The sequence below is a fragment of the Cajanus cajan genome, chromosome 9 (assembly GCF_000230855.2).
Source record: "Cajanus cajan strain Asha chromosome 9, NIPB_CcT2T_4, whole genome shotgun sequence".
NCBI classification, from domain to species: domain Eukaryota; kingdom Viridiplantae; phylum Streptophyta; class Magnoliopsida; order Fabales; family Fabaceae; genus Cajanus; species Cajanus cajan.
In genome coordinates, this window is record NC_138525.1 from 25,471,202 (window position 1) to 25,480,741 (window position 9,540).

Consider the following 9,540-nt stretch of genomic DNA (forward strand, 5'->3'; position numbering starts at 1 on the left):
AGTCTTACTTCATTGAATATATAGTGGAACCCTTCATTTGAAGGAGATTGGACGTAGCTCAATTTGAGTGAACCAGTATAAAAATACTTGCACTTTACTTTAATGTTTTCAAATGCACTTTTACTTAAATGATTTAAAATACTGAAAAATTCGTCTAATGCTTATCGTCTATTAAAACTATCTTCAGACGAAAACCACACTTATTCAATTTGTTATCTGAAAAGAACAGTTGTCATTTAAGAAGCATTTCCCTTAAGCGGACGATAAATTCCCAGACGCGAAAGTATTTTGTCGAACCAATCCTAGGCAATTCTAGTTTACCATTCACTAATATTATTTTACTAGACAAAAAAATTGCCTTCTTGGGAAAATATTTTTAAAATTCCTTTGTTCACATATACACACATATTCAACCCCCCTTCTATGTGTTTTTCATCTAACTTCAGTAATAGATTATCATAAAAAGGTAATTTACTACCAAGTGTTTAAACTTAGAAATATGAGTTGATTCAAAAAAGAGTTTCCAAGATAACATTGTTAATCAATTACCATTCAGGGTAATAAATTACCAATTCTGTTATTGAAAAAGGATGTTTAAATGTCTTCTATGTTAATAGATTACCGCGTCTGTTATTGAGAAAGGATTTTCAAGTGTTTTATGAGGTAATAGATTATCAGATTTGGTAATAGATTAAAATAGAGTCTCTTTCTTGAAACAAGGCTGAATAATCAAAAATTTCATCGGGATAATCAATTACCACAGAGTGAAGCACAATTCTGGGTCTTAAAAAGCTTGGGATAATTGATTACCATATCCCGTAATCGATTACCCTAATAGTTTTATGTTCTTAGTTCAATTTTAAAGAACTGGTAACAGATTACCATATTAGATAATAGATTATCTCTGTTATTACTCTTTATAACTAAATCATGTCTTGCACACTTTAAATATCTATGAGATTAAAAGAGACCATTTTAGAGAACCTTTTTGAACAACAATATTAGAAAAAAAGATTACTTTCATAAACAAGAATCAAAGGCTGATTAAAGAATTTTTCTGAAATATTAACAAAGTTCAAAGATTGAACATGAGTTCTTGAAAGAAGAAATTCAATAAGTGAATTCAATTGTGAAAGATCAATATCTACACGAAATTAGGTGATATCTTTCTGATCTTTAATTTGTAATTTTCATTTTTTATGGTGTATCTCTTGAGATAAGGTGTGTCAATAAGAGATCTTGAAATCTTGAGTGAGATTTCTCAAGTAATTTTTGTGGGGTATATAAATTTATGTGTGTTTTGAGTCTTGTAGTGTGAAGATTGATGTATGTTTGCATTCTTGTAATATTGTGTGTGCATGGTGTTTGTAAACAATATTATAGTGAATGATCTTTGATTAGTGGGATGCTAAATAAGAGAAAACTGAATGTAGGCCAAGTGGATGGTTAAAGCAGTATAAATTTCTGTATTCTTTATCTTTTTACCTTTATCTCTTTAAAAATCTTGATAATTTCTTGCTTTAAGAATTCAAAGACTTGTGAGATATGATATTTCAATTTCTGTATATACTCTGAGTATTATTCTTGTAATTGAAATTCTTTAATAAGAAGGTAATATAAAATCAACCTTGATTATAAGTGACTGTTTCGCTGCATTAACTTTGATATTCTAATACCTTAGTAATGAACATTGTAATCTACAATTATTTGTTAACTCAAATTGATTAAAGTTTGAATCTTGAATATTGTAGTAGTTCAATATCAAGAAAATTTGAAATTAAAGTTATCTTAGGCTAGAATTTATTCAACCCCCCTTCTATATTCTTGTCAACTAGGACCAACACCCCCTCCCTCTACACCTAACTCAATAAGTAAGAGACTAATATCATTTGTAGTATTGTGACTACCACTAATCCAAATGATTTTTGATAACAAACATACATGCATATTTATAGGTGTTGAAAATTTGTTTTAAATGTCTTCTTATTCATTTAATTTCATTCATTAATTAAGGTGAAAATGTTTGATTCATTTGATTTCCAACGTACATTTTTCTTGCCCGTGCACTATGTATATTATATTAATTTTAAGAAGACCATTATTTACATGTATGTTTTGATTAACATGTTTTGATATCCTTATGAGTTGGACTAATAAAATGTGGTCATCGGTCCACCTCAACCACATCAAGTATCGAAGGTAGTTTTTTAAATATTACTTTCAACTTTCAAGTGTTTATGTGAAAAATTATATATATATATATATAGGGAGCATATCAAGTGAGAGAGAATTTATTATGAGAGATGAGAGGGTTAAAATATAACCCTTAGATTAATTTTCTCTCACTTGATTAATCTAAAGGTTATATTTTAACCCTCTCATCTCTTATAATAAATTCTCTCTCATTTGATATGCTCCCTATATATATGTGTGTGTGTGTGTGTGTGTGTGTGTGTATGTGTGTGTGTTTATTTATGTTATTATTACACAAGGATAAAAAATGTTTTGCTAGCTACAGGTTATTAATTATATAAAAGTCAAGTCATAAATTTTTTCACAAATTATTGGGTTATTTTTTTTCACGGGTCATTTTCAACCTTTCTCCTCTAGTTAACCCTTCTTCTCTCACGAAGAAACCCTTCTTAAAGAAACCTGAACATGGTCTGACGACATTGAGTAGTAATGTGTTTGCTTTTGTTGGAACTCCTTCAATATCTTCATTGGTTTGAAAAAGGCAAATGTTCACTATGATGCACAGATTCACTCATGGTGAAAATCCTAAAAATAGATGAGTTCATTATTCTTACTCTATGCCCCATTCATTTTGAACCCCATCTTGAGTAATTTGTCCAAATTATTTTTCTTTCTTATTTTCATACTAAACTTTCGGCTTCCACATTTGTTACATTTGAATCGAGAAAATTTGTAACTTTGGGATTCTTTTATGTATGTTAATATTACAAATGAGGTTAAAAGGGATTCTTCTTTCTATATATGAACATGGAAGCTTAGATGGTTTATAATCCCCTTTGGCCTTATTCACAACAGTAACAGACACAAAAGAACTCCAAAGTCATGTATTTTCTTAATTTAAACATAAAAAACATGAAAGGCAAGAATTTAGTATGAAAATAAAAAGGAAAAATAGTTTGGATGTAACAAAATGATTTTAAAATGGGGCACAATGCAAAAAGAATGAACTGACTTATTTTTAGGGCTTTCACAATTAGTGAACGTATGCGTTGTAGTGAAACTTTGAAAAATGCGTTGTAGTGAAACTTTGCCCTTTAAAATCGATGAAGATAGTGAAAGAGTTCTAACACAAGCACACTTCTACTCAAGACTATTAGATCCTATTTCAATTTTCTTCAAGAAGGGTTTCCCGTTAGAGGAGAAAGATTGAAGATGATCCATGAATAAATGAATTAAATAACCTAAGAACCTTTGAAAAATAATCATGACCTGAATTATAAGTAAATAACCCATGATAATTTTTTTAATCCATATGTAATAATATTGTAAATTAATGTGTGTATTAAAATTTACACATAAACACTTGAGAGATTACTTTCTATAACTGATGTGGTAGAAGTAAAGAGATGACCAAATCCTATTGATCCAACTTATAGAAGATACTAAAACATCTTAATCAAAACATGAATGAAAATAATAACCTTTTAAGAAATAGACGTTTTTCACATTAGACTTATTTTTCATTCATGTTAGATCATACTTGTGTCCAAACACCAACCCAAAAAAATATGACTTTGAATACAATGTTAATTGATTATTTGAGGCTATATAAAAAAATTGACTAAATTAATTTGTTTAAAAGAATTAATTAATTAATTATAAAAGATGTGTCTATGCGGGAAATTAATTTTGATCAATCAAATCCCATATAAGGTTTATTTGAGTAAAATCAACCTTCCAACATTTCAAGAAGAATTAACTTGTATCATTAATGTAAATGTGAAATTTAATCACGGGACAATTTTATATTAACCATTCATCAATCTAATAATAAAATTATAATGATACAATATTCTTTTAGGTAAATTAATTTGGTGATCAATATAAGAATATATAAGGAAAAAAAGTAATAAGATTTATCCTAGTCGATATTTGATGTAAATACATAATTTAATCAATAGTAATAAAATTTATATTCAAAAGAGCAAAGTTAATTTTATGAAAGGTAATTGTGACATACTGAATAAGATTGTGATGGTAGTAGTTATAGATATTGATGATAACGATTATAATGTTAGTATTGATAATGGTGATCATCGGTAGTGAGTAATGAGTCAATGATTATATATCACTACATTAGTGATGGTAGAGGAGACATTAAAAATGATAATGATAACAAGGAAAATATTAGCAACACATTAATTCTAATAAACTCTTTTTTATTAGTTAAAATATATTAAAAGATTATACAATTAGAAGAGAAGTTCATTTAATAAGCAACGAGATTCACATAATTTTGTAATTTACAATAAATTTTGACCAATATGAGATAATATATACTAAAGAGTGTGTTAAAAACTATAATGCTAGTATTTCTCATAATAGTATTGATGAGTGTGATTATGGCAATGGTGGTAATTAAAAATGATGATTAGGGTGACCACGATGGTGGTACTAGTGGTGAAAGCAATGACCATGATGATTAGTGACAATAGTATGAGTGATAGTAGCAATAATGACAGAAATAGTAGTCGTAATGATAGTACTTTTGGGATGATAGAAACAATAACAATAGTTTGTAAAAACAAAAGAAGAAAGAGGGCTAGGTGAAAAAGATCTATAAATTCAATTTAATACTTTTGGGAATGTGAAAATGGTTAATATTATCTTTAAAATATGGTCTTAGTTAAAAAGTATGAGAAATGGAATCTACATGGAGATGAAAAAGATAAAAACTTCACAAAAAGGGATTAAATTGGTTGGGAGACGTAGAAAAAATATAAAACAAGGATAAATGAGGAAAAATCTAGTTAATTTTCTTAAAAAAAAAAAGAAAAGACATGTCGTTCATCCTCCCTTCTCTCAATGTTAATCAAAAGCTCCAATCATAAATGAATTTTGAAGAAGTTGAGGTTAGTCTATCCAACTAACTCTTGGGGAGTAGCAAGTTGAAGACCTTAAGACACTAGCTAAAAAAAGAAGTTGAATATACAAAGATCTTCATAGTTGCACTAGAGCTAAGTTGTGAACACGTTGGATCATCTCTACATTTTTTACTTGGGTCTAAAATAAAGCCTTGTCAATTCCAACCATGGACTTCTTTAAAGACTAGTTCCAATAAACAATGTGATGTTATTAGATATAAGTACAAAGGAAAAGAAAATTCAAAATAATACCTAATAAATGAAAGGATGAGAGAAATGATTTGTAGATCCAAGAGCTCTTTAATCACCAATTAATGATGAGAAGTGACTACTTCATCAATCACTTGGAAGATGGAGTTTACAGAAACTACCTCCCTTTATTGTTTATCTTACAGAAGACCATCAACTCTATGTTCATTTTTCTTATGAACCTCCTACGTCATTTTCATTTTATGTGCATACAATAGGTTTAATTACTTTCTGTTACCAACACTATGTTATAACTCCATTAAACTTCTTTGTATCTCATATTGTCTATACATATGACTTCCTTTGTTTGTTAGTGCAAGTTTGAATAAAGGAAAAATATTAAGACAAAATTCAACCCTCTTTTAGTGTCACATTTACCTTATTGGAATTGAGTTGGTGTGGGGAGGAGTGTAAATGCCACTATGAATTTTGATTATTTTTTTTTACTTCTACATTGGTTAAATGTAGTCAATATAAAAAAACTACTTTTTTTTCTACATCGGTTATATAATTGATGTAGAATGACTTTTCATTCAATGAAAAAGATCCCTTCTATAGTAGTGGGTTTTTTGGTAACGCCTATATAGTATTGGTTTGATACTTGAGTTGAATGAGAAGCACTAAAAAATACTTGTAGTATATTATTTCACATCAAGGAAACTATCATGAAAGATGTGGGGTCATGAAGGGGTGGAAAGTGAAAACCATGGAAGTTGATATGGAGAGTAGAGTTCTTTGAATAAAAAAGACAAACTAGAAAATTTCTTAGTCTCGTTGACATTGCATTATTAATGAAGACCAAAATGATTTATGGACATGGAAGGAGAAACCCATAGACAAAAATACAATGAAATCAACCTATAAGCTAATTGAAAGTCACAAATGTCATGTCATCTAGATAAGAAACTTTACAACAATCTTTGGTGCAATATGTCCCCCAAAAAAGTCAAGGCATTTACGTAGAAGATAATAATTGATAAAATTTCATCAATATCTTAGAAGAGGTATTATAGATCAAAATGGTGAACTTTTGTGCACCTTTTTTAAATGTATCATAAAATCAATAGAATACTTATTTTTCTCTTTTAATATTTCATACACTATTTGACACATGTTATACTTGTGTCTAGGTGCATAAACCCCATTACCATACTTAAGTAAAGCTCTTTAAATTTTATCACATATAGTAGGGGTGAGCATAGATTGTGTCAAATTAGATTCGAGGCATATGTTAACTCACTTTGATAAGTTTTAATTGGTATGCATTTGTTCAATTTTTTTACAATTTTTAGTATATGATCCAAACTGCTCCAATCCAATCATATTCAGTTTGGTTTGGATTGATTCATTGAATTTAATTATTAAAATAATAAATAAAAAAGAATAAAATACATTAGGAAACTAATGTAAAATATATTATCATGTTGTCAACTATTAAAACATTTAATATTACTAATTTGTTTGTTAATAATTCAAGGTCATGCATAGGATAGTTCCTCTCATAAGTTTTTGATTGTCTAAAAGCATAGGTCACTACCTTCCCATCCTACACTAAAACTCCCTCTACACCCAACTTAGATGCATCGCAATACACTACAAAGGGTCTACTAGGGGTAAGTAGCACTAAAATAGGTGCACTAGTCAACTTTTCTTTAAGGCCTTAGAAGTTACTCGCACAGTTGTTATCCTAAAGGAAAACTTGCCCCTTCCTAGTCAATTTGGTAAAAAATAATGCTAATTTAGAGAAATCCTCTATGAACTTTCAAACATACCCTACCTAACCTACAAAACTTCTAATCTCACTTACAAAATTTGGGCTTCCCACTTTAGAAATGTCTATACCTTGGAAGGATCTACCTCTATACCCCCACTAGAGATCACATGTCTTAAGAACTAACCTTTATTTAGGTGACTTAGCATAAAGTTGACTATTCTTAAGGGTTTGCAATACTATACTTAAATGCTCCTCATGTTTCTTCCTCGACCAAAAGTATACCAAGATATTGTCTATAAAAACCGCTACAATCTATGTAGGGAAGGGATATTTATTATTAATGGTTACCTTATTCAGCTAATGATAATCTACACATAATCTCATACTCTCATCCTTTTTCTTCACTAAAATATGGGTGCTCTAAAAGGTGATGCACAACTCTTAACATCTTCCTTAACTCCTTAAATTTATTTGCCTTCAATGGTTTAGTAAAATCATCTGCAACCTATAACTCAATACAACAATAGACCAACTCCACTTTTCCTTTGCTCACTTGGTCTTTCAAGAAATGAAACTTAGTATCTATATGCTTGTTTTTTCCATGTGAAATTGGATTATTGGCCAAGCTTATAAATGATTTGTTGTTAAAAAAATTGTATTGGTTTCTTGTACTCAATCTTCAACTCTTCAAGCAGTGATTCCAACCATAAATCTAACACGTTACCTATGAAGAAGCTATATACTATGTATCACAAGAAGATATAGCAACCACACTTTGCTTCTTCGAAAACCAAGAAATTAGTGCATTCAAAATATGAAACAAGTAACCAAAAGTACTCTTTTTGTCTACCTTATCTTCGTACCAATCAGAATCTAAAAATGATACAATGCCTACCACACACTGCTCCTTTCTCTTAGGAAATAAAAGACCATACTCTTGTATTCCCTTCAGGTACCTCAAAATACGTTTGGCAGCAACCAAGTGTGAGACTCTTGGATCACTCATGAACTTGCTAACCAACCCAACTACAAAACTAATGTTAGTCCTACTATTACACAGTAATCTGAACGATCCCATAATCTACTGGTACAATGTGCTACCAACACACTTATCTGTTTCTCCTTTTATAAACTTCACATTTATCTCAATTGGGGTTTCAAGTTCATTACAATTCTCCATCTGAATCCTCTTTAGCACCTTTTGAATATATTTTTTCTGATGTAGAAAAACACCCTTATTGGTATAAACAACTTCCAAATCAATGAAGTAATTAAGAATTCTGAATTTAGTCATCTCAAATTCTGACTTCATTCTCCCTTTGAATTCCTCAATTTAAAATCTATTAATGCATATAACAAGAAGGTCATCCACATACAAACATACCAGGATCAAATCAACATCATTCTTCATCTTCACATATATCCCAAACTCCATTGAACATTTTGAGAACCTTTGTTGGTGCAAGAAAGCATATATTCTCTTGTTTCAAGCCCTAGGGGGTTGTTTCAAACCATACAAGGCTTTTCTCAACTTTTTATTGGATGTTCTCTTACCTTCACCTCAAATCCTGGTGGCTGCAACACATACACCTCTTCCTCCGGTAAACCAATGAGAAATGCATATTTCACATCTAATTGAAATAAAGGATAACCTCTAGAACTAGTAATAGAAATTACTAGCCTAACAGTTTCAATTCTTACAACTGAAGCAAATACCTTAGTGTAGACCATTCCTTCCTTTTGACGAAAGCCTCTAGCAACTAGTCTTATCTTATGCTTACAATTGAACCATCTAATTTCAACTTCAGCTTAAACACCCATTTCACATCAATTGGTTGCTTTGTAGTTAGAGGATCTATAAGCTCCCATGTATGATTCCTCTCTATAACATTAATTTCATCATTCATAGCATCCTTCACTCCTTTTGTTTAAGAGCATGCTCCCAATTTATTGATTTTGAGTCTACCATGAAAGCCAAATGCACTAGCTCACCATCAAACAAAACAACATCGTCTAGAAACACTTCATGATCTAAAAGTTTGTGTAATGGAAATCTCAACCTATATGATCTTTTCTCTTGCCATTGCATAGTAATAATTGAAGTACTAGGTTCAACTTATTCATCCCCTTCAAGTTCAAGTTGAAGATTGATGCTTAAATCTGATTTATTCTCCCAGTTCCATGATGTTATCTCATCCACCCCCGACTAACAACAACCTTCTTTTAATTTGGATTGTACAACTTGTACACTTTTGTTGGCTGATACCCAATTAATATAAGTGTTTCACTTTTTTCATCCAGATTTCTCCTCTTTTAATCTGGAATGTGCCTGTAACATAAGGAATCAAAAATTCTCAAAAGATTAACACTTGGTTTATGCCCACTTCATGCTTCCTCGGGATTCACTATCTCATTTTCCTTGTAGAACATCTATTCAACACATATGGTATAATATATACT

The 9,540-nt window shown here is 30.2% G+C and overlaps 1 pseudogene; it reads right to left on the reverse strand.

Moving 5' to 3' along the window:
- Nucleotides 1-7,822: 7,822 nt before the first annotated feature.
- On the reverse strand, nt 7,823-8,158 carry LOC145952038 (secreted RxLR effector protein 161 pseudogene; annotated as a pseudogene).
- Between the last annotated feature and the right edge of the window lie 1,382 nt (nt 8,159-9,540).